The sequence below is a fragment of the Motacilla alba genome, chromosome 2 (genome assembly GCF_015832195.1).
Source record: "Motacilla alba alba isolate MOTALB_02 chromosome 2, Motacilla_alba_V1.0_pri, whole genome shotgun sequence".
In the NCBI taxonomy this organism is placed as follows: domain Eukaryota; kingdom Metazoa; phylum Chordata; class Aves; order Passeriformes; family Motacillidae; genus Motacilla; species Motacilla alba.
The window spans coordinates 51,117,823-51,132,323 of record NC_052017.1 but is presented as its reverse complement, the minus strand read 5'-3'; the positions used below and the strand labels follow the sequence as shown (position 1 = coordinate 51,132,323).

General features: G+C 39.8%; 1 protein-coding gene across 4 annotated transcripts in view; it reads right to left on the bottom strand.

Annotated features, from left to right (window-relative positions):
* Window positions 1-14,501, bottom strand: part of TPK1 (thiamin pyrophosphokinase 1) — a 301,560-nt gene that overhangs the window by 393 nt on the left and 286,666 nt on the right. The window lies entirely within an intron of this gene.

The following is a 14,501-nucleotide window of genomic DNA, read 5'->3' as shown; positions in this document are numbered from 1 at the left end:
AACCGGGATAAACATTACCTATTTAGAAGGCTTGTATGAGATTTTTCAATGACCTGAAGAGGCAATAAATTAATCCCCAAATTAACAGTTTGAGTTTATGCCAAGTTATTACAATAGCAGTGTGTTGGATAATCCTCAGAGTTTCACATCTGGAAATTTGTATTTCATTAGAATCAGTTCAAGTACTAGTACTAGAAAAGGTGTTTAAAGTAAAACAAAGAGAATCTTACTGTAGTTCCAAACTTGGGATTTGCTTTAGCTCAGTAACAAGGCTATAATCTTTTAAAACAGGAACAGTTCTAGAACAGAGGCCAGCAGTTAAAAGTGATAAATAAATTATTTAACAACTTTGAATTAAGGGACTTGTGTCTTTTCTTCTATTGCATGTGAGGTAGGTGTTTGTGCACATTAGAAACCAAGTGGCATTACTCTAATAAATAGCAAACCATACAGTTTAAGTTCTGCCTTTCATGTCTTCCCTTTTTGAGATAGCATCATTTGCATGTTGCGAACATATCAGCTTCCTCAAAGGTACTCTAGAACTACTCAGTTCTGTGGTAGTCCTTGCTCATAGAAAGGTTCAGAGTAAGAATTCTAATACTATCCTTTGCTTTAGCTTGTAAAACAAGCCAAATGACAGCTCTTTCCCACTGGCAGCTCAGAAAAACATTTCCATGGAGGATACAATGACGGCTGCAGCTGGGGAGGATTGTTTTGAAAGATCAGCAAGTCTGTGTGACCTATCAGAACAACCAAATCTTGCATTGCTACCAAAGTAAAAATCCTCTGGGTTTGCTATTAAGTGACCTAATGCAAAGGAAGATCTCCCTGTGGTACCGAAAGGAGTGCAAAACAACTTAATAAGCTCTGTTTTGTGGTTTGCACAGGAGACACATTTTCCAGTGTTGGATATGAACCTTGGCTATAGTAAATTTGGGTGTAGTGCATTACTGCAATGCATGTACTGTCTGCCCCTTGCTGGAAGCTGCACAGGAGGAACTGATCTTGCCAGGCTCTACTGCTTTAAAAGGAAGGATGTTCAGACAAAAGCCAGGACATGTAGCTCAGTGTCTCTTCTGCCAAATCTGTGCTTGCTGCTACTTATTCCTGCTCCTACGCTTGTTAGTAGCTTGAAGTGAACTGAAGAGGAGGTTTCAGCTGCTAGCTGAATTTGTTGGAATGAGAGTAACACCCAAGTTTTAGTAATGTAAAAGGAAGAGTCCTGACATTTCAAGTTCAGGAGCTGGGAGCATAACTGCAACGCAGTGCAGAAATCCAGCAAAGAGAAAAGAAAAAAAAAACAAAACCCAGTACTACTCTACTATATCAATTGTGTACCTAAAATAAAGGTACAAGATTCTGTCAGGATACTTTTGGACATGCAACAGTACCAGGCAGGCTCCTAGACAAATGCCAGGATGGATGAGTTTTGGTGTTTGTCTTTGGAAGACACAGCAGAGGCCACAGGGGCTGTGTCTCGCCAGAAAACACAGATATCACCATTTGCAGGTAAACAAGTCATTTAATGCTGAGGTACAGCATGGATAGAGTTCCCTGAGTAAAAATACTCCCAAAATACTGTGTTAAGTGCTGTGGTCAAACTATGAGTGTTTCCAGTCAGTTTTAAGTAGGAAAGAAGCTTAAATACTTTAAAAGATTTGCTGACATACAAATTACCTTCTTTTGGTTACTATATATTGAAACTTGAAAGGAGTGGTGAGGAAGAACTTTTTTGATGAACTGCTGTATAAAGCTACTCATTTAGTATCATTTATTGCTTCTTGCTCAAGACTCAGAATAATACTTAATGTTTCACAGCTTTGCATATAAAATAATGGCTCTGCAGAAGGCAAGAATTAACAACAACATGGCAGCTTAATGAAACAAAATCTAAAGCCGTATTTCTTAGTGCATAAAATCAAGTGAAAATGAGAGCCTTTTTCCCCCCTTTCAATAGAAAATTCTAGCCCACTAGATGGAGCCTTTTATCTTTATCAGGTTTTCTGCTGGGCAAGGAGCATAGTGTGAAAAGTGAAATGAAAAACAAATGCAAAAACTGTTAAACAGTACTGCTGATTCACGTGGCTCAAATGGACCAATTCCAAGCACTTGGTTTCACAACTAGCCAACATTTCAACTAACATAATTAAAAATGTATGTTTTCCATTCAATAAATGAACAGTAATTAATGTAAAAACCCAGGTTTGAGCCGGTAAAGGAAATAAGAGGATGTGTGCAAACCTACTGCTGCTAGGCAAACTTCCTGCTGTGTCATGCATTCTGATGGAAGTTTACAAGGTCAAAGAACTGGTAAGTTTTATCAGTTCACACCTGATCCATTCCCTTTTTTTAAAATGAATTTCAGTTTTATTTGTTAAGTCCTACCAAGGACTTATGTCTTGGGGAAAAAAACCCAACCTATTACAACACCTATTTTCATCATTGAGACTACTTTTCAAGATACAGATTCCAAAGAAAACCACCTTTTTATTTTCTACTATTTAGTATGTATAGTTTTGCTAAAATTTGGTACCAAATCCAATTTTAATAAAGAATTCCACACTACGATTAAAAAAATCCAAATCTCAAAACCCCTGGAAATTCTATAAGTTTCTAATTAAAAGAAGTCTTATTTTGGATCATTGAAAGCTTTCTTTTTGACCAGTAGTAGTCTCTTTAAAGACTTGATTTGGATAAACCCATAAGTGATGAACTGAAATACCCCCCAGCATTAGAAGTTTTGTTTAGCACTTCAGTTCCAATCAAACTGAGTTTACTGATAATGGATTGTTGATGAGAAAAATACCCAGCTCCTCCACTGTAGCTATACCATTTTTTCATTACTCTCCATTTACCAAGTCAGCAAGGAATCCCAATATTAAAAGCAAACGCTGTTCCTGCCTTTTTTTTGGAGGGGGAGAAAAAAACCCCACCAGTATTCCACCTACCCCCCATCCCACCCCTCCAAACTCCCTCCCCCAACAAAATCTACCATGAGACAGTTTTTTTATGGTGTGCCTTATGTTCTTACCAGTAACAAATTTCTGTCTGATGGATTGCAACATACCACTTATTCACACCTAAACATGGGCATGGAGAGGACTGACTTTGATGGGGTAGCGGAGGAATGTTTCTCTAGCAGTTTTTGTTTTGTTTAGATGGTGTTTCAGTCCGCCAGGGTTTGAGAATATTGGACATAATTTAAGAGAAAACTGAGGGCATGTAGGTGAGCTTCCCAAAGGAGCATAATCATAAAGATCATTACTTCTTAGACATCTGTTTTGCTGACCAAATTACATGACAGAAACATGACAGAAGAGATCTCAGTAAACACAAGACTGAAAATTTCCACTATTTTATTGCTTTTACTCTGATAATTTAAAAAAAGTATACAAATCCAAGGACGCTATATGAAAAATATTAATTTCAGAGGTAAAATTCTGAAAATTCATTAATCTTATGGATGCAAGAAGAACATTTGGAAATGTTAACAGAACACACCCTATAGATAATTAAGTTACAGAAATAATCAAAAACCCCAAACCTAAAAATTTATTTTAAAATCTCATCCTATTTATCCTTCTACCACAGTAGGGAGTTATTTTTGAGGGGCTGGTACTGAAAAATCAGTTATTTTTGAGTGGCTGGTATATAAGCCTCGCTTGTAATCCTTGTGCTGCTAGCTTTCAGCCTGGAAACTGAGAAATAGTGTGGCCTAGTTATAACTAGATTGGAGGTCATCATGTCAAGTGCTGCAAAAATACTCTCAATATCAGGTAAGGTCTCTTAATGAATGTATTCATGATCTAGTAGACTTCTAAACATAATTTCTATGTTCCATTGTACTATTTAGGACACTTAAAGTTCAGTCCAAAGAAGAGAACTTATCTAGCTAAAAAAATATATCAATCAAGGTTTCATATGTGTCTTAGAAGCTGCACTTAAGTAGTGCTTGAGGGAGGCAGAGAAAAACTTCATCCTAAACCTGTTCAGAGAAAACTTCATCCTAAATTTGTCATATATGGCAAAACCAAATCATGTCAGGGTCTCATTACTGTTACCACAGTAACAGTATGGCTAAGGACCAAAGACTATCGTGTTAAGCATGTCCTACATAAATGCTGTAATACTTATGCTATGCTGCCTTTTCTCAACTGTGTCTCAATTACTTCCGATATATGTAAAGCCACATCTTGCTGGCTTCCACCACTGAAAATAGAAACAAGGAAAGGAATACAAGCAGATTGCCACTGCTGGCATGAATGTGGGGAATATTAAAATAATTAATTATTAATTAAAAGCTGTATTATAGTGAATGTAATCCTCTTCCCCCTAGGCAAATGCTGCATCAAAATGATAGAAAATTAAGATCAATAAGCTGAAACACAAGCTAAAGTGAAATATTGAATCACCATTTGGTATCCTATTACAGTTTATCTGTAAGAGATATTTCCCTGAAGTTCTGTTAGGAGCAAAAATCTGCATTTAAATGGAGATACATTAGTAATGCATGAGCTAGTACTTTGCAGGTCACTCAGTGTCTGCAGAACAGCAGCATTAATTTTGCTATTTACAAATAAAAATCCCAAGTAGATTGTAGACTGATCTTCCTTTCATTCCTCCTAGGTTTACACTTGTGGTTAGGCTGACTTCACTGGAGTTAATCTTGATTTACACTGATGGATACAAAGAAAAATTGGGTGCTTGATCTCTGTGCAGTGGGAACTGTGGAACTGGACGTTGCAAATAACAGTAATTTACAATCAAACATGAACTATTTTCAATAGTGATACAACAGAAGTACCATAAAGGCTTGCTGAGTCTGCTGGGAGGGGCTGACTAGCCTGGTAGTCAGATTCCCTCAGGGCGAAGGGGAGTTTGGAATAAGCAGAAACTGCATTGGGCATTTTTTTATAACGATTGTAACTTTGGGTACCTGGTTTTGTGGCACAGAACAATGGTTTTATAATCGCAGTGCATTCATACAAGCAGACTTACGAAAGCAGTGAGAGGCTATGGGAGGAAGGGGGGCCAGCAGGCAGGGCCAGTGGCTTTTCCACTGGTTCAGGTGCTGGCAGAGACTCTTGTCCAGGGCTCTGCAGCACAGACTGCCTTGGCCTCACACTGGGGGAAATTTAGGAGGTTGAAACAAAAGTTTAAAGGCTGTCAAAGCTTCACAATTTCATTTAAAAAGAGAAAAAAATATATTAGGAGTACCGTGTGTTCTACCCTGGATAGAAACCACCCATGTTGAGAGAGCCTTCAGAAATGCAAATGAATGTCAGAAGTTTTCAAATCTATTTCCAGCACACTTTTCTTTCCACATTTTTTCCCAGCTTTGTAATAATGGTGGTACTGCAAGAACAGCTCACAGTCTTGCTGTCACATCACTTGCTTGGTGGCAATTTAAAATGATTAGCTGATAAAAATGATGCTAAGAAAGACTGTTTCCTACACTAAGGTCTGTGCTGCTACTACTGCTTCACCAAGATCAACAAGAATCATTAACTGCATGGAGTTTCTACAGCTATTAGCACGATTTTCACACTACCAACAAGATGCGCTTCTGTGTTTGTTCAAAATCACATTAGCATCTTAATTAAAAGGGTCTGCAAAGTTAGACAAGGAAACTCAACCTACTGTTTTCAGTAGCGCCTCTCTAGATTGTTATGATAAAGTTGTAGGTCTAGATGTTATGATAAAGTTGTAACAGGATTGATCTAGCAAAACCATAAGTAAGAGAAATAGCTGTCTGGAAGACTGTTTCCCTAAGCTAAAGGCAAAGCCAGGCTACAAAGTAATTTTTAGAATTGAGTTTAGCCACTAAGAAGTAGGGTGTTTACTTACTTTTTGATGCTTTCCACTAAGTTTGTATGTTTCTCAAACTGCTAACAACTCTGAGGTGCTGTACAGGTGACAGGTACTATTAATAATAGTGTTAGAGCACTGAAGGAACAGCTGCAGAAATAAAATGTAGCTTCAGTTTGACAGTAGCTGCTGTAGAAATTTTGCATATAAGCTAGACAAAATAACTTGTTGCTATTTTGGTCTGTCTCTACTTCATGTTGTGAGATAAAGAACACTATTCTCATGAGAAAAAGGGCAAGAGTAATACTGAGATGCATCAGCTAATGAATTGTCTTACTGCTAACTTGTCCATAAGACACCTCATAGCACACATCATCCTATTACGTTGTCATCTTTAGAGGCATTACTTAGTCACACAAAGCTGAGGATGGCAATCTGGTGCAACACTGAAACCTGAGATTAGCTAAAAACAATGGTGTTCTGTCACAGCATTTAGGTCTGAAGCTCTGGTTTGACATGACAGCAAAGAACCTAAAAATACTTGCTATTTTGAAAGCTGCTACACTGTCAAGTTGATATGATGCATGTAGCAGTGAAATCTACTGAATTTGTTAGAGAAAGGTATCCAAATGATCCTAGCAATTGACCACAGACAGTGCTGCAGAAAGCAGTGAAATTACCCCTACATTCCTCATGACCAGGCTGTTGGAGACAGGGAAGAGAGATGGGAAGAGGAAGTAGAGGGAATCTTCCTCACCCAAATCTAGGTCTAGGTGACTACATCTATGTACTCAGGCTTTGAACAACATAGCACCAGAAAAGTGTTTCAGCACAATCAGATCCAGGACTGATCAAGATCAACAATTCACCTCTAGCTACAGTAATTTTCCAGCGCTTCATATACAAATTTAAAAAAAAGAAACCCTCTATCACAAACCCCTATATGTCCTTTAATAGGTTTTAAAATGTGATATTAGTTACGAACAGAACACAATGTTAATTATTTTTTTCTTCTATTCTTTGGATTCCTGCTAAATCCTCTCACACTTAGATTACTATATTTGCAAGAAGAAGCAGTAAAAGAGGATTTTAAAACACATTCATAATACAAGTTTTTCAGCTTCTGTATGCATACCATTGTTCCCATCATTTGCAAAAATGTGCAGACACAATGATTATTTCAGTATCATTCAAACTGGGCCTGTAGGTGAAATATTGGTATATGAATATTTGCTCAGTAAATACCTACACATGTTGGGTGAAATGGGGATCTCATTCAATTGCTCCATGGAGAAGAACAGCAGCAATGCCATAAACATTTCACAACAGTCTTGGCCAACTGCTTATATCGCCTACCACTGTGTAGGACGAGTCCCTAACAGCAAGTCTCCCAAGAATTTAGCACTTCTCTGCTTTCTGTGATGGGGATATGATTTTCCTAAGGGAATTGATCTAAAGCCAGTTCCTTAGCCAGCCCTGAAAAACAAATTTAAGCAGGCTGTCTTCTTATTGCTGCTGCCAGCACTAGCTCAGCACCATACCCAGAGTCCTGTTCTGCTGCCCACACTGCTCCATCACTGGGCTTCAGTGCCAAAATTAAATGAAATATGATTTGATAAAGCTCTGTAAAGTCTCAGTCCTTAACTCCAATATGAAAAGTTACAATGGCAAAGATCAAAGTACACCTTCTGAACTCTGGGAGGGTGTATTGGGTTTGCATGGCCAGATTTTGGTAGCAGGAGGCTACAGGGGTGACTTCTCTGTGAGAAGCTGCTGGAAGCTTCCTCTATGTCCAACAGGGCCAACCCCAGCCAGCTCCAGAACAGATGCACTGCTGGCCGAGGCTGAGCCAACCAGAAATTATGGTAACACCCTTGTAACAAGAGATTTAAGACAGGTTAAAAAAAGGTTATTGCACACAGATATAATTGTGGTTAGAGAGGAATAAGAATGTGTGAGAGGAACAACTTCAAAGACAACAAGGTCAGTGAAGAATGAGAGGGAGGAGGTACTTCAGGTGCTGTATCTGAGATTCCTCTGCAGGCTGTGGTACAGACCGTGGTGAAGCAGCTGTACCCCTGAAGCCCATGGAGGTCCATGGATACACAGCGATCCATCTGTAGCCTGTGTATGAGTCCCAGATTGGAGCAGGTAGATGATCAAAACAGGCTGTGAACCTGGGGTAAGCCCCTGCTGGAACAGGCTCCTGGCAGGGATGTGTGGACCCATGGAGAGGGGAGCACATGCTGGAGCAGGTTTCCTGGTAAGGCTTGTGACCCTCTGGGGGACCCATGCTAGAGCAGCATGTCCTTGAAGGACTCTGCAACTTGTAGTCAGGGATGCATGCTAGGGCAGTTTGTGAAGAACTGTAGCCTGTGGGATGGACTCCCAGAGAAGTTCGCAGAAGATTGTCTTTGTGGGAAGGACTACATGCTGGAGCAGGAGAAGGACTCCTTTAAGTCAGCAGTGGCAGAAACAACTTGTGATGAACCAACCATAACCACCATTCCCTGTCTCCCTGTGCTGCTAGTGGGGATGAGGTAGAGCCCGAGAAGGAGGGAGGGGTGGGGAGGAAACAATGGTTTTGTGGTTTATTTCTCAATATCCTGCTCTGATTTTTTTAGTAATAACCTAAATTAATATCCCCAAGTTCAGTCTGTTTTGCTCATGACAGTAATCAGTGAGTGTTATCTCCGGGTCCTTATGAATGAACCTTTCACTATATTTTCTCTCCCCTGTCCAGTTTTGGATGGGAGTAATAGAAAGGCTTTAGTGGGCACCAGGCATCCAGCCAGAGGGGTCCCACCACAGAGGGGTCCAACACGTTGCATATTTAAACCCTTCCCCTGCCCAGTCCAACTCCCACCAGGACCGACCTGGTTCACAGCTGCTCCTTTCAGACTCCTGGGTGGGCCCCAGGAGCCCCACACTCTCTTGACCACCAAGAGTTACTTGCTGCAAGACCTCAGTCAAGCTGCCAGACCAGACAGACTATTGAACTGTGCCAGAGTGGTGGATCTTGTGCTCAAAGAGCTCCTCTGACCACACGGAAGTAAACAGCTGCCTTCACCTCTGAGCAATGGTCAAGGTGCAAAAAAAGATACATGCCCTGCCACACTGAATCGCAGGACAGCTGTTTGCATTATGGCTTGCTCAGGGCAAGGGCATCGCCAGGCTTGAAAGCAAGCTGCAGCCCCTCTGAGCTGCTAGCACAAATAACGAACTTCAACCAAATTAAATCCCTGACAAACAATTTTATTATGCAAGCTTTAACAGCGAATGGCACCATTTCCTAACAGAGTTTTATGTAAATATGGTATTCTATTTACACAAAAAATGAAGAGAACAAACTGGAATATTCATCCTTATGCACAAAAAGCACCCTTAATAAAGCAGCTGTGCTTTTGTCTAAAATATTTCTCTGGAAGGGGGTAATTATTATTTAAAAAAAACCCACACTGATCTACTCCTGACAGCTCACAAGGTACATGTTCATCTACTTGCTCTCCCTGACAGCTGATCTATTCTAGGCACACATAACTAACTAATAAAGACTATTATACTTCTGATGGAAAAGTAATGCCATTTATCTTTACCCTTCCTAGCAGCACTGCTTCCTTTCAGTGTTGGGGAGGGATGCTGTATGAGATTTCTAAAATGTGGTTATTTTCACCCCTACTATTGCTGTATAGTATATTCTAAATATAATTCTAAGTACATTCTATACTTAGAATTTTAGACTGCTCTGCTTTCTTGAGAAAAACAATTCAACACAGATAGCATCACCCTGAGGATGAAGCAAAAGCAATTATTTCTGTTAAAAAATGTCCCCCTAGATCTGCATGTGAACAACTAAGCTTTTGATTTTTCATTTTGCCTTTCTGTTAACAAATAATTAATGTGATTACTAACACCCTATGTACCTCTAATGTCTATACAATTTCAATTACAAAGCCATTACTGCTGCTTATTAATTCTATTCCATTTATCTTCAAACTAGCATCTTAAACTTACAACATTTGTTGACGTTCATGGAACTGCAGCTCCTCCAAACTTGCTCACTGCTTACTGGAGTCCAGCACCATTTATGTGTTACAACCCTTGAGACAGATCATGACATTCAATAGGAGACTGCAAGCTACACTGTTTATAGTTTAGAGGCACTCAATTGGATTAGATGGCTCTCCATGTCCTCCAAAAAATAAAGGATTGCTTTTGAAACAGTGCAGTCCATTGCATCTTTCAATCTCCAATCTTTCTAAGCTTTAAAGTCAGCTTTTCAGAAAAAAAAAATCCAACAAAAATGTAACTTATGACACAGCACAGCCTATTTTAGCTAGTATTACCCCCTTCTTCCACTTCACCCACTATTAGAACCTTTTGCTTTGGGAAGGCCATGGGAGGGGTATCTGCCATGTATATGAATTAGTAAGTCATTGCATATGGCTCATTTAACGTTCCTGGCTGTTTGCTTTTACAGTGGTTTTTTTTGTGGATGCAAGGTTAAGATTTGTGATCGATGCTGCTGAATACAAACAGCACCTCTATAATGTTTGTCCCAAAATGAAAAAAGATATTTGTCATTAGAGGCAAATCCTAAGTCATTGACTGTCAAAAACTTCATTCAAGTGGAAAACTCGCTACTGAGAATCTGTTAGCTGGCTGTGCACTCTTGAAAAAGTCGGATTGATTTCCAGTAATGATTTCCAATAAGAACGGTGCTCTTCATATTGGTGTGCTTCCTCCTCCTGACCTGAAAAGCCTTTTTTAGCCTTGCCCCCCACCCTCTTCTCCCCTCTGCAAACCAGCTCAGCTACTTGTCCCTTACATTCAGAAACATGCCATGTACTTCCAGCCCCCTTGCAAGGATTCAGTGGCTTGGGGGATCTTTTCTTTGGCTTCTTCTTCTCTAGAGAGGAGTGCCTCAGCAGGGCTGTAGAAAGCTTTCTGCCCGGGCTGAGAAGAAGGAAAGGCTTCTTCATTAAATCACACAGCGCCGTGTCAGGCACTGCCCAGGCCAGGTGGTGTAAGCCCTTCGACCTAAAATGCAGAGGCCGAATGCAGCACTAAACTAATGTACTGCTACATGGTGCAGTCAAAGACATTAAAGTTTTAAGGCTGCAATTGATTATATGTAGCTCAACTTTCAAACACACTGGTCAAGATGGATTGCAACAGTCATGCCATGGCACAGTGATGCATGTCAGCAGGCTCTCAGTTTTACTGTACAGAGGACTTGACATTGGCTTTTAGCTTACCAATAAACTGCCCTAACACACTGAAAGAAGTGGGAAGGAAAAGGAACTACAAATCCAACAGTCACATGTAAAATAAAAGACTACACCAACTACACTACAGCTTGTCTGCTGCCAACAGCACTTGGTGTTAAAAGAACATGATGGCTGCAATTGCCAAGAAAGGAAATACATCCTCAAACAGCCCATTTTTTAAGGCTCATGGAGCTTCCATACAGTAAATCTGTCTTTAGTCTGGAATGTTCCTTATCTTACCTGAAATTACTCTCATCTTCAAACATTTGTAATTCCTCATTAATTATCAGTGTTTGGGGCATACTGTAGGAGAAACATTCCTATCAGCATCTAAGAAAGCTACATTTCTGAATTATATTTTGAACTCAGAATTGAAGTGGTGAGACACTGGAACAGGTTGCCTTGAGAAGCTGTGGATGCCCCATCCCTGGAAATGTTCAAGGCCAGGTTGGATGGTGTTTTGAGCAACCTGGTCTAGAGGGAGGTATCCCACTAGATGGGACACTAGATGAACTAGATGACACTAGATGAACTTTAAGGTATCTTCCAAACCAAACTGTTCTATGATTCTATGAAATACGATTGTATCTTATTTGACATTGTTTTTCCCATCCTGGCCATTTGTTGTACTCAATATTTCCCACTCTTTTTTTTTTGTTTTGTTTTGTTTTTTGTTTCTTTTGTAGTCACTTCACAAAAAATATGATAAATAGCAGAATTTAATTGACATAAACTATTTCACTGATTGTTTAAAATCACTAGATGTGAAATACTTTTTTATTTTGCAGATATGGAAAATTTTGCTGAAAGCAAAATTATCTCAGAGGAAAAGCAAACTTTAAATTACTATTACAGATTTCTGTTAGTTCTAGAAATAATGATAGCAGCTTAAATTCCTTTTAAACTGACATCTTCCTTAAAAGTATTGAAAAGGATAAAAAAATTAGCACTTTATTTGCTGTACTATTTTAAACAAACTACAACACCCAGAAAACACCCCATCTCTGAGGTCTATGTGATAACAAAGTAAACAGAAATACCTAAGAACATAGTGACATATCTGAAGATTAATCCTCAGATATTTCAACCAGACTAGACACTTTATAATTAGCCAATGCAGAAGTCTCGAAGCAAGTGAGCCCTACAGCTCTATTCCACCTCTTGGAAGATGTGACTACAGGCACATATGCTTCTTAATATCACAGTTTTAGAAGGATATTGTTACATATCACTACAAGACATCCAGTTCCGAGGAAGAAGTCGGTGTAACCCTTAGATAAGCCTCAGAACCTAGAGATGTCTCATGCAAGCTTTGAACCCAACATCAAGCTTGGTGATCTCTGAATGGATACATCTACTTCATAATTTAAGGCATGGCCACCGATCAAAAAGTGTGTCTGTTCCAGAATAGGCAGCACTGCTCTTCTAGAAACAGGCAGGCTTGTTTCAAGACCATCAAAATACTATCTCATGTGTGCCCACTACAAGGCAGCCTTCATGAGACCAAGGGAAGCACTTCACCATGATGCCCAAAATCAGGAAGAAAGTCTGATAAGACCTTAGAGCTTACTGGAGGGTGGATTTAGAAAACACCGAGTTAAACATTTCCAGGAAGAACTGGAGAACCTTGCAAGTTCTGTATAGAACTGATATTGATGAGCCTTGCAGCACTGAGGACAGGACACAGCAAGAGGTTTGTCATGTCATGTGCAAGAGTGGAACCTGGATGATACAGATTTTGAAGGGCTCATTTATAGCTACTTAAGCATAAAAGAGACCAATAAAGTATCCTGCTTAAAAGCTGTGAGCAAAAATGTAGTTATACAACTTCTAATATCATTGGCAGCCAGGGAGATAAATCTCTGCTGCTCTGAAAGGGTATCCATAAATAGCCATAACACTCTTCAGCAAAGCACAGGGCCTTTAAGGAAGGCCAGAATACTGCAGGAAACTCTTACTCAATTATCCCTGAAGTCAGTCAGCCATGAAGAATGCCTTACACAAGTCTCACACAAAAACTGTACTGGAAATGGACTGAGAGCTTTGAAAACAATGCTTCAGAACAGAAAAGTCCCTCAAATCTATCGTTCTGGGAGAGGGAAGGAAAACTACCAAAGATTTAACAGTAGCAAAAACAGGCCTTGGAAAGCTTGCCTTGCTGTAGCTGTCTAAGCTCAGTAAGTGCAGCTTTCCTAGCCTAACCTCTGCTGCCCACAGGTAAACACCTGTGTTAAGAAGTTTTGCTCCCTCTCTTGAATCATGGACTTCAGAAGTCAGGGGATGCTGAACGCAGCACTGTAATTTGTAGAGCACAGAATGGACAATATCAGTGATGCAGTGTAATGAGCCCTTTCCCCCCTCCCTGCTGTGATTAATGGTGTGGACAGGAGGTCTGCTGGCAGATCTCACACACGATTCTGGCCCTGGAGGCATGGCCTATATAAAGCACCCTGCGTATGCTTGCATGAGAGATTGGCAGGCAGAGGCAGCTCTGGGAGCCTTTGTTATTGTCCGGTTTACTCTTTCCTGAGCTCCTCCAGCTTGCACAATCTGTGTAGCCTCTGGGAAGGCAGCTTTAGAATTGGCTTATTTGATGGAAAAACTTGATGCATATGATGCAAAGTAATGTGACAGTGATTGACAGCTAGGGGAGAAGAGGAGGGGAAAATTGAGTTAAGTTGGGTATTGTGTGAAGAAGCAGAAGGGAGAAGGAAAAAAAGAAGAATTCCTCATTACCACAGGACGTGTACAGTGGGAGAGATAAGAGTGGCTGGGTTTTATAATAATAATCATTATTAAGGTCAGTTAAGTTGACACAAGTTTATGATGATATAAATAGTACCCCAGCGATTACTGGATGTTTTTCTTCAAAACTTAATCTTCCCCAAACAGAAAATAATTAATAAGTGTAGGAGGCTGACAGTGTACTCACCCCTCACATTTGTGAACAGGCCATGTAATGTGAATAGAAACCCCAGGGTCTGGTCCTATCTGCACTTCCACTGATACACTGTGCTCCTCATTTATACATTTAAGGTGAGTCAGTACTTGCCTGCCAGCTTCTCATTTCCTTCTCCCTTACACTGTGAAGTCAGTTGTAATTTTTAGTGAATGATGCAATTACATTGCCATGTACCAGGCAAAAGTGCACTGATGCTTTAGTGATTTTTGAGTTTGGGTCTGAAAACAGAAGAAAAGACTGTAATTGATTCCAGCAGCATGGTGTTTTTTTTTTTTTTTTTTTTTTTTTTTTGTATTGAAACAAAAGTTAAAACCCAGAGAAACTTCCTTCCACTAGAAAAATGACCTCAAAATGTGGAGTCTCACACTTTTTTTGCTTTAGGAGAGGTATATGCTCAAGAGACATCCTATCTTAGTTTGTATCTTAGTTTATCTTCAGCAGACTGTTAGGTTCTGGACCAC